This window comes from Mesoplodon bidens (assembly GCF_964165515.1).
Source record: "Mesoplodon bidens genome assembly, contig: HAP1_SCAFFOLD_342, whole genome shotgun sequence".
NCBI classification, from domain to species: domain Eukaryota; kingdom Metazoa; phylum Chordata; class Mammalia; order Artiodactyla; family Ziphiidae; genus Mesoplodon; species Mesoplodon bidens.
In genome coordinates, this window is record NW_027672367.1 from 291,114 (window position 1) to 300,499 (window position 9,386).

The following is a 9,386-nucleotide window of genomic DNA, read 5'->3' on the forward strand; positions in this document are numbered from 1 at the left end:
AGGTGTATCATTTACGTATTGCCCTATGTGTATGGCTAGAAGCTTTTGCAACTGAGGTCTGCCCTACTTTTCATGCTAATGGTAATGCTTGTCCTCCTAATGCAGCCGTAAACTTTATAAGCCCATAGGTAGACAGCATCACAAAATATTTACCCCTCCCCACTGGCCCACTCTCAAGCTTCACTCCCCTTCCCCAATACACAAATGTACATCAGTGCGCTTGAGACCAATATCAACATACTGACCTTCAATTCTTCTACTCTGCAGCTTCCCTCTTATCAGGAGATGTCAGCATTTAGTGCAAGGACAAATGCTTGCCTCTTGAGGAGTAATGTAGACAAAGCCTCCAAGAGACAAATAGCCCTCAGGGAGGGGGAAAAGGTCTTTCAAAAAGGTTAATGCCCAGAGGAGGCATTTTCAGTCATCTCAGCTTAGAGGTCAAATATCCAAAATTAAAAAGGTTAAAAAAAGAAGAAGAAAGCAAGGAAGAAAAGAAGGAAACAATTTTCTTATCTCATAGTAATAAGGCAGTTTTCCTTAAAAAAAAAGACTTAAGCCTTAAATTCTCTTTCCTAATCAAAATGTGCTTTTCCATCTTTAGACTATTCCTCTTATATCCTGTATTATTCATGATGTTTAATTCTTGAAATAGCACATGGCTGAAAACAGAAGCTAACCTCTTGTTCACTATGAATTAAATCTTCTTTTCCTAGGACCCGTCTACAATGTACAATTTGGGGTTGGCCAACATAATTATTTTCTCTGAAATACGTTACAGCATTTTGCCTTTTCAATATATAGTTATACAATACATTGTTAACACAACATATTTAATATAGTCAATATAGTAAATACAACTATAACACACATGATATGATGCCACTTTGGTGATTTTCTTCATCCATGTAATTCTGAAATTTGACAGTATAGTTTTCATATTCTAATGAGCTGAGTATTACCTTTGCAAGGATAGAAAAATAAAATAAATTCATAATATTCTTGTGGGGTTTGCCCCTGGGGTGGATTACCATAATGGGGGGATATTTGAGCCTTTCCCCAAGTCATTAAAAATCCTCCAGCAAGCAGCCCCTTGTTCTCTCCAGGGAGTGGGGGGAAAGGATCTTTAATCATAATAATCCCGGGGGGAGAAATCTCGGAAATAAGACATCTGCTTCTGTGCCTTGTTGTTTTGCAGAATAGCAATGATTGCCTTAGCAGCTTCTATTGCCATATGTATACAATAAGTAAATGAACATAAAATTGAATAAACGCATAAAAGAAGGATAAACCCACCCAGCTTAACAAACCCACTCTCTCACCTGCTGTGCCCCGAAACATGAAAGAAAGAATCACGGGATCATAAGGATTAATAAAATAACAGCCTCTGTTAACAAAATTGACAGAAGGTATAAGGATAATTTGTCTGATGTGGGACCAACAGCTTAACTAACTGCTTAATTCTTTTTTAAAGGGCAATTCATTCATTTATTGTTTAAATATTGCAAGACAACATCTGAATTTTTGTAGCACAATTTAAATGTTTTACTTTTTTGATAAAGCAGAGTATAATAGCAAAAACAATTAGTTTCCAGTAATATCTATATCTCTATTCAGAATTAAGTCTTCCACAGACATGTAACCTGGAAACAAAAGCCTGTTACAATAAGCAAAGCTTCAACGGAGTGGCTACTTTTCGGGCCAGGGAAAGGTTCATCCCTATAGGAGGATGATGTGCTATGTAAAATGGCTGCAAGGTCACAGCCTTGAGGGCGTTGGAAGTCTACTATCCTATTCCACATTAAGTAGTTCGGGGAACTTCAAATGTCTGTTCATCTGCAACCAAGCTGGCAACCTTTAACTGATATTTCAAGCAGGTAAGAAATAAATGAAAAGAAATCCCTACATTGATGTTCCTTGATTTACACTGTTAAATGGTTCATTAACATGTAACTCTGGCTAAGAATTACATTTGAGACTCCTTGCCCAGATTTTGGTTAACAGTACAAATCTTTCAGAAATTCATGTTTTTATTAATCAATAATTTGTCAGCTAGGATACGTTCAGGCATCAGCTACAACTTCAAAATAGGTGCACTGCCTCAGCGCTTTGGAAAGACATAATCTAAAACACTAATAGCAGACAAAATATCTGTTACTAGACAGAATATGTGTAGTACAGCAAGACAAAAACATATTCATATGTGTCACGGACCAGCCTCAGAAAGAGGATTTCACCGCCCAGGGTCAGAAGGGACGGGGTAAGGAACTGAAGTAGCACCGACGAATGGGGTCAGAAGGACCAAGACAACTGATGGTTGCAAGGCAAGTTTTATTATGTTACAGTTGCAGATTATATAGACTAGAAAAGGGAAGGTTGCCAGACGGTGGTTTACATTATCTAATGACTGTCTCGGCTCAAGGTTAACTTCCCTGGCAGAAAACCCATAAACCCAGAATCATCCAAAATAACCTGCACGTGCAGGGTGGAGACAGATTGGCTTGTCTCATTTTACATTCTTTCTGATTTCTGGGCCCTGGTGATTTATCTCCCGTGGAATGGAACAAGGAGGGGAACAAGTAGGGACAGTCCCTTCGAGCAGCGGCGGCATGCCTGGCATGTCCGTAGCCTGCTCTCAAGGCTGACTGCTTCCCACACATATGTTGGCTTGTTTAAGCCTCAAGCCCTCGATCCTTTGATGAAATACAATAATTTCATTCCTATGGTTTTCAATACCAAAAACTCAACCTCCAGGAGGGCTAAAGTCTAATTTGTACTCCAAACCAAGTAGCAGTGCAGTTCGCTACTACTGAGGCTGAATCCATAAAGACTTCAAGACCACGACCAGAAGACAAGTTATTATATATAATACCCTAGAAGGCCTGAAACATAATTATCATATACATAGCTGGTCCTTCAGAGCTTTTCACCTATAACATGTTTTTTGATGAAAGTTATTTAATGTACTGGAGATAACTGTGACTTACTGATCAAATATTTGAATACTTATACTTACCTGGGATTTCATTTCTGCTGAAAGAAAAAGGAAGAACAGGACTCACCTAAAAAAAACAAACTTTAGAAATGAAAGTAAAAATCTTATCACACACTCTCACTTTTGGAAGCAGCATAGAGGGGCAGTCAATGGTAAAACACTGGTGAAATAGGTCAAAACTCTAGGCCAAAAATCCATTATTATTATCGTCAGTGACAGTACCACAACTGTGCCCTTCATAATTAATAAGCACTCCTAACAATCTTCATTTGGCACCAGATGATGTGTTGAAGAGAAACACTCTGGGAGGTTTTGAATCACACTTGGTATTTTGTTAGCCAAGTTACAGGAGAATTTTTAAAGTGGGGGGAAGGGAAGAAGGAAACGGACCAGAAAAAGAATTGAAGCCATCATCTACAGACCAACAAAGCACTGAGAGTTCCAAACGTTATGTCAGACACTAAAGTGACTGATAGAGGCTCAAGTGGTTTATAAAACCTATAAAAAGACTACACCAGCAAAGTCCCCATTTATCGGTAGAGTTCAGAAACTAAAACAAGGAATATTTTAGCCTAAAACCTTATCTCAAGAGAATCATATACACTTCACATGAATAAAAATACCTGAAACCAAACATTTTTAAAAGCTCCAATACCCAAAATAGAAAGAAAAAAATTAATTCAGAAGACTCAATCAATCCGTGATAATCACAAAACGGCCGGGCAATCTCTATCTCCCTTCCACACTAACCATCCATCCCCTGGAAGACCAAGGGAGATCAGACCTTCCAGACTTACCTTCCAGACTTACCTTCCAGACCTTCCAGACACCTGGCTGCTGCAAAATTCGATGGAGACTCCTTGTGGAACAGCAGTTTCGCATCTCTTGGGTCTCTCCCTATCGTGATCATGCAGGAATCAAGTCTGGCTGTGCTATTCCTTATCATTGTCTGTCACCCATCTGCACCATGCTATTGAAAAAGTAGTTTCCTTTCCCCCAGAAGGTTGAGGCTCAGCTACAGGGGTAATTCTCCTGGGCACACAGTCATTATTTAGGCCGACTCAGTGACTTCAACCGGCTTAATCATGTGATCAGGTTTGTTGCCAGCTGCATAATGCTCCCACATCTGTAGGTAGAGCCGCTCTAGTTCCATTGTATATTGTTTGGTGTTGAACAGAGGGCTAGATGTTCTCTGCTTCCAGACTTTGCCACGAATTTTCTTCAGGTATTCGAGATCAGTTCCCAGTTTCACAGCTATCTCTTCATATTCTTGCCGATTTTTAGCAATCAGCTCAAGACAGCCTAAACAAGTGAGCTGGGAACCTGCAACTCGGGAAGCAAGAGTCTCTCCTGGCATAGTCACCATGGGGGTCCCTGCCCAAAGGACATCCATCCCTGTGGTGTGGCCATTACAGAGTGGAGTGTCCAAGCAGACATCAGCCAGCTGGCCTCTCCGAACATGTTCCTCTTTAGGAGCAACAGGGGAAAAAATGATACGGTTCGGGGGAAGGCCCATATTTTGTGCGTACTGTTGAATATTAGCTTCTCCTGCTGCTGGAAAACGCAACAGCCACAGTACACTATTGGGAACACGCTTCAGAATATTTGCCCACATCTGCAAAGTAGATGGGTCAATTTTGTATAACTGATTAAAGTTACAGTACACAATGGCATCTTCTGGTAACCCATACTGAGAACGTGTGGTTACAATAATGGTACGGGGAACCTCCTCTCCAGTGGCAGCCTTATTGTTGATCAGGGTAGTTGCCAGGCCATTGCTAATACTGAATCCATTTATTGTAATCTGAATTTGTCCTCTGTTAATCATCTCAATAACTGCTTCTGCAACAGTATTCATAGGAATGACAGGCATATTAAGAGCTGTATTACTGCTGTCTGTGTTGTCTTCTCCATCAGGACATTTCATCTTGACTATTTGCACATCTGATAGACTATCAAGAAATGCTTGGAGGACGATGCCATTCAGCAAAATCTGATTGTCATAAAGGTGCCCATTGGACTTAAAATCGATGACGGCTTTTTTCTTCAGGTGCGGGAACATATTAGCATGATCACCAATAAAGAACGTATGGGGCATATAAGCCAGTTTCTCAGAATACTGCTCAGCAACTTCAGCAGGTGATGTTTCCTGATTAGTGATGATATAATCCATGAAAAGCACGCCACTAGTCCCAGGGTACCCCAGCCACATTGCCTGAATAGGAGCTGGCCTGAGAGCAAAGAGTTCATTTCGAGCACCCCTGCTATAACCATTCATATTTACAAGGATGTGTATACCATCTTGATGGATGCGATCAGCTGCTTTCCCATTGCATGGAATCTGAGAAAGATCAGTGAAATGATTGGCTTCTGCCATCACCTTCGCTCGGAAGTTTGTGCCATCATGTGGGCTCAGGGCATGACAGAATATCTCAAATTTATCAGAATTGTGAATGCCTGGAATAGACTGCATAAGGTGAGAAGTAGGATGGTTCCCAAAGTCAGAACTCACGTATCCTACATGCAGTCGACCGTCACTGAGCTTCAAGTCTTTTGGATGTTCATACGGTGGTTTATGAAGGGCACTTATATTAGCCAAGCAGAGGTTCCCATGCCTCTCAGCAATAGCCTTCCTGAAGCCATGAGGAAGAGGATAGAGCATACTATGATGAGGCTGCACAGAAGGCAACCTATTCTTCTCCAACTGGTCAGCCACAATGCTGACCAACTTCTTCATTCGCTCATCATAGTCTGTCCAATCACAGACAAACTGCAGGCAATGAGCCAAATTACAATAAGCGTCAGGAAAATCAGGTTGAAGCTTCAGAACAGTGCGATAAGAAGCAATTGCTTCTGGAATATTCCCTGAATCCTGGTGAATGGAAGCCAGATTGCTGTGGGCATCCGCAAATGCAGGGTTGATCTGCACGGCACGAGTATAACACTCTAAGGCTCCCTGAACATCCTGCATCTCCCATAGAGTGTTTCCCATATTACAGTACGCATCAGCAAAGGTAGGACTGATTCGAATAGCCTCCTTATAATGCATCAGAGCTTCGTGCAGTTTTCCCTGCTGCTTCAATACACTTGCTAAATTTGAATGGGCATCAGCAAAGTCTGGGCAGAGCTCTAATGCTTTACGATACAAGCGAACCGCCTCTTCACTGTTTCCCTGTTCTCCTTTGATATTGGCTAGGTTATTCAGAGAGTCTGCATGGGTGGGACACAGCCGGAGAGCTGTATGATAACAATCTTCTGCTTCAGCAACACTGCCCTTCTCTTTGAGAGCGTTGGCTAGGTTGCAGTAAGCATCAGGGAAATGTGGTTGCAATTCAATAGCTCGCCTGTAGGTGTCTATTGCCAGATCCATCAGGCCTTGCTCATAGTATACACAAGCCAGGTTGCCATGTACCACTGCATGATTTGGACTCAAGCTTAGGGCACGAAGGTAAGCTGCCACAGCTCTGTCAAAAATCCGTGCCTCATTGAAGACATTTCCTAAATTGATATAAGCATCCAGAAAATTGGGGTCAAGGGTGACAGCCTTTTCAAAGTGATGAATTGCAAGCCAAATCTCCCCTTGTGCATTGAAAACACAGCCAAGATTACTCCAAGCTACTGCAAAGTTCGGTTGCATCTCAATTGCTTTCAAATAACATGCCTTGGCTTCTTCTAAGCCACCCAGGGCTTTGAGCAGGTTCCCCAGGTCACTGCGAACACAGTACAAAGAAGGATTGTACTGAAGAGCAGAGACGTAAGCTTGTACTGCTCCTTCCATGTCGCCTGCTGCTACCAAAGCGGCTGCCAGGTTAATATAACCATCGATGAAATCTGGTTTGAGACGCAATGCATGCCGGTAATGCTCAGTTGCTTCCTGCAACTGCCCTCTTTCCTTGTACACATTCCCCAAATTCGAATAGGCTTCTGCCAGAAGAGGGTTCTGTTTAATTGCCAGAGTACTAAAGTGGGCAGATCTGTCCAGCCTTCGACACTGGAAGTGTATAGATGAAAGTAATAAAAGTACACCAGTATTGCCTGGCTCTTGTCTCCAGAGCTGCATGCAGTGTCTCTCAGCTGTCTCAAAATCTCCTGCCTGATATTCTCGATGTGCCAGCTCAGCTAACCCTTGGAAGGAAAGCATACGTTTCGTTGGTTTTGTGCTGTCGGCCACGTTGCCCACGGAAGACGCCATCTGGAGCTTCTGGAGAGAGTGAAAAAAGGGAGTAATTGAGTCCCGCTGCCGCCACTACTGGCAAGAATGTTTCTAGTGGTACCAAACACGAGCGCAGCAGCCGTACCACTGCTTTGGCACGCTTAAGCAGCGGCAACAGTTACAGGCACCGAACCTTAGGAACTATGGTTGGCCATCTACCTCTCATGCTCTTGAAATCTTAATTCTTAACCCTGCCCTCTTCCACCATTTTTCTCCTAATCAGGGAATAAAAATTACCTATCCATTTGCCTTAGAAGAAATCAAAAGTCAGTAGGCCAAACACTTTTTAAAATATTGTATTCTGTCCAGTTGGAAATGAAATACATGACTGACTTTTCTTCATCATTCATATAGTCAACGTGGAAAACATTAGGGCCATGAATTTCAATACAGTAAGATGAGAAAATTTTAAATTGGCCTTCCCAAACCACTAATAAGTAACCGATGTTGTATAGAATGCTAAAATCTTAGAGACTGAGTTTGATATTTTAAAAGTTCTGCAAACATGAGCTAATTTCTCCTCATCAAATTTCTCATGCCTCAAACCTGAGTATTACTTTTTAAAAGATAAATTTATTTATTTTTATTTATTTATTTTTATCTTGGCTGCGTTGGGTCTTCAGTGCTGCGTGCAGGCTTTCTCTAGTTGCGGTGAGCGGGGGCTACTCTTTGTTGCGGTGCCCGGGTTTCTCATCGCAGTAGCTACTATTGTTGTTCCACAACTCTATGGGTTCCTTTTTAGGTCCTACGAAGAACCCTAGAAATTAGTTCATGTAATTATAGGTTTTTGGAAAATTGTCAAAAGTGAGATATTTTTATTTCCATCAGGTAAGTCCAGCGTCTATTTCTTTGTCAATTTTCCTTCTATCATATTCTGCTATGTTGGATCATATTGGATTGGTCACAGACTTTTTTGAAATCTGGCTAAGGAGATGTTTTAAGTGAGGCTATTATGTGATTTTCAGACACCACCATATGTAACTGACTATATAATATCCCATTACAGGAATAACTTCCAGTACTCTTACTGACTACTCTACTGACTTAACTAGCACAAGACACAGAAGCATAAGGACAAAAACCACCTTACAATATAGCCATGTCTTGCACTTCACAGCTCTCAAAGCATGTGCATGTGAAGAAGAAAAAAGAACTGAAAAGTATAAAACCAGAAGTTATTCTGTGGAAAATTATTTCAATCATCAGGCATGTGAAAGATAAGTCAAAGATTCAGTTTTCTTCAATGCTTAGTCAAAACGGAAATTTCCTTCTGTCAAGAATATACTCCAGGGCTCCCCTGGCGGTGCAGTGGTTGAGAGTCTGCCTGCCGATGCAGGGGACACAGGTTCGTGCCCCAGTCCGGGAAGATCCCAAATGCCACGTAGCGGCTAGGCCCGTGAGCCATGGCCACTGAGCCTGCATGTCCGGAGCCTGTGCCCCACAACGGGGAGAGGCCACAACAGTGAGAGGCCAGCATACCGCAAAAAAAAAAAAAAAGCCAATATACTCCAGAGGCTTCCCTGATGGCACAGTGGTTAGGAAGCCACCTGCCAATGCAGGGGACACGGGTTCGAGCCCTGGTCCGGGAAGATCCCACATGGTGCAGAGCAACTAAGACCGTGTGCCACGACTATGGAGCCTTTGCTCTACAGCCCGTGAGCCACAACTACTGAGCCTGCGAGCCACAACTACTGAAGCTTGTGTGCCTAGAGCCTGTGCTTTGCAACAAGAGAAGCCACCGCAATAAGAAGCCTTCACACCGCAACAAAGAGTATCCCCCAGTCTCTGCAACTAGAGAAAGCCTGCGCACAGCAATGAAGACACAACACAGTCAAAAATAAATAAATAAATAAAGAAATAAAAGAATATACCCCATCAATAATGTGTGTAATGGAATGGTGTCAATGAGTATTTTATCAGAATTCCTGTAATGCACAAACCTATAGCAGTACTGAAATCAGTAATGCATTTATAATAGTAAATATTTATGAGCAAGTAATCCATAGAGGTTTTCTCAAAGTTAACATTGAACATTAATGCGACATTATCAATAATAAATTGTGACGCTGAAATAAACTTTTCTAAACTATTAATAACTAAAAGCAAACTCTAATCAACCATGTGAAAAGAAATCTATGTCTATAAACTACAAAGTTTATTTCTTACAATTTTATTTCTAAA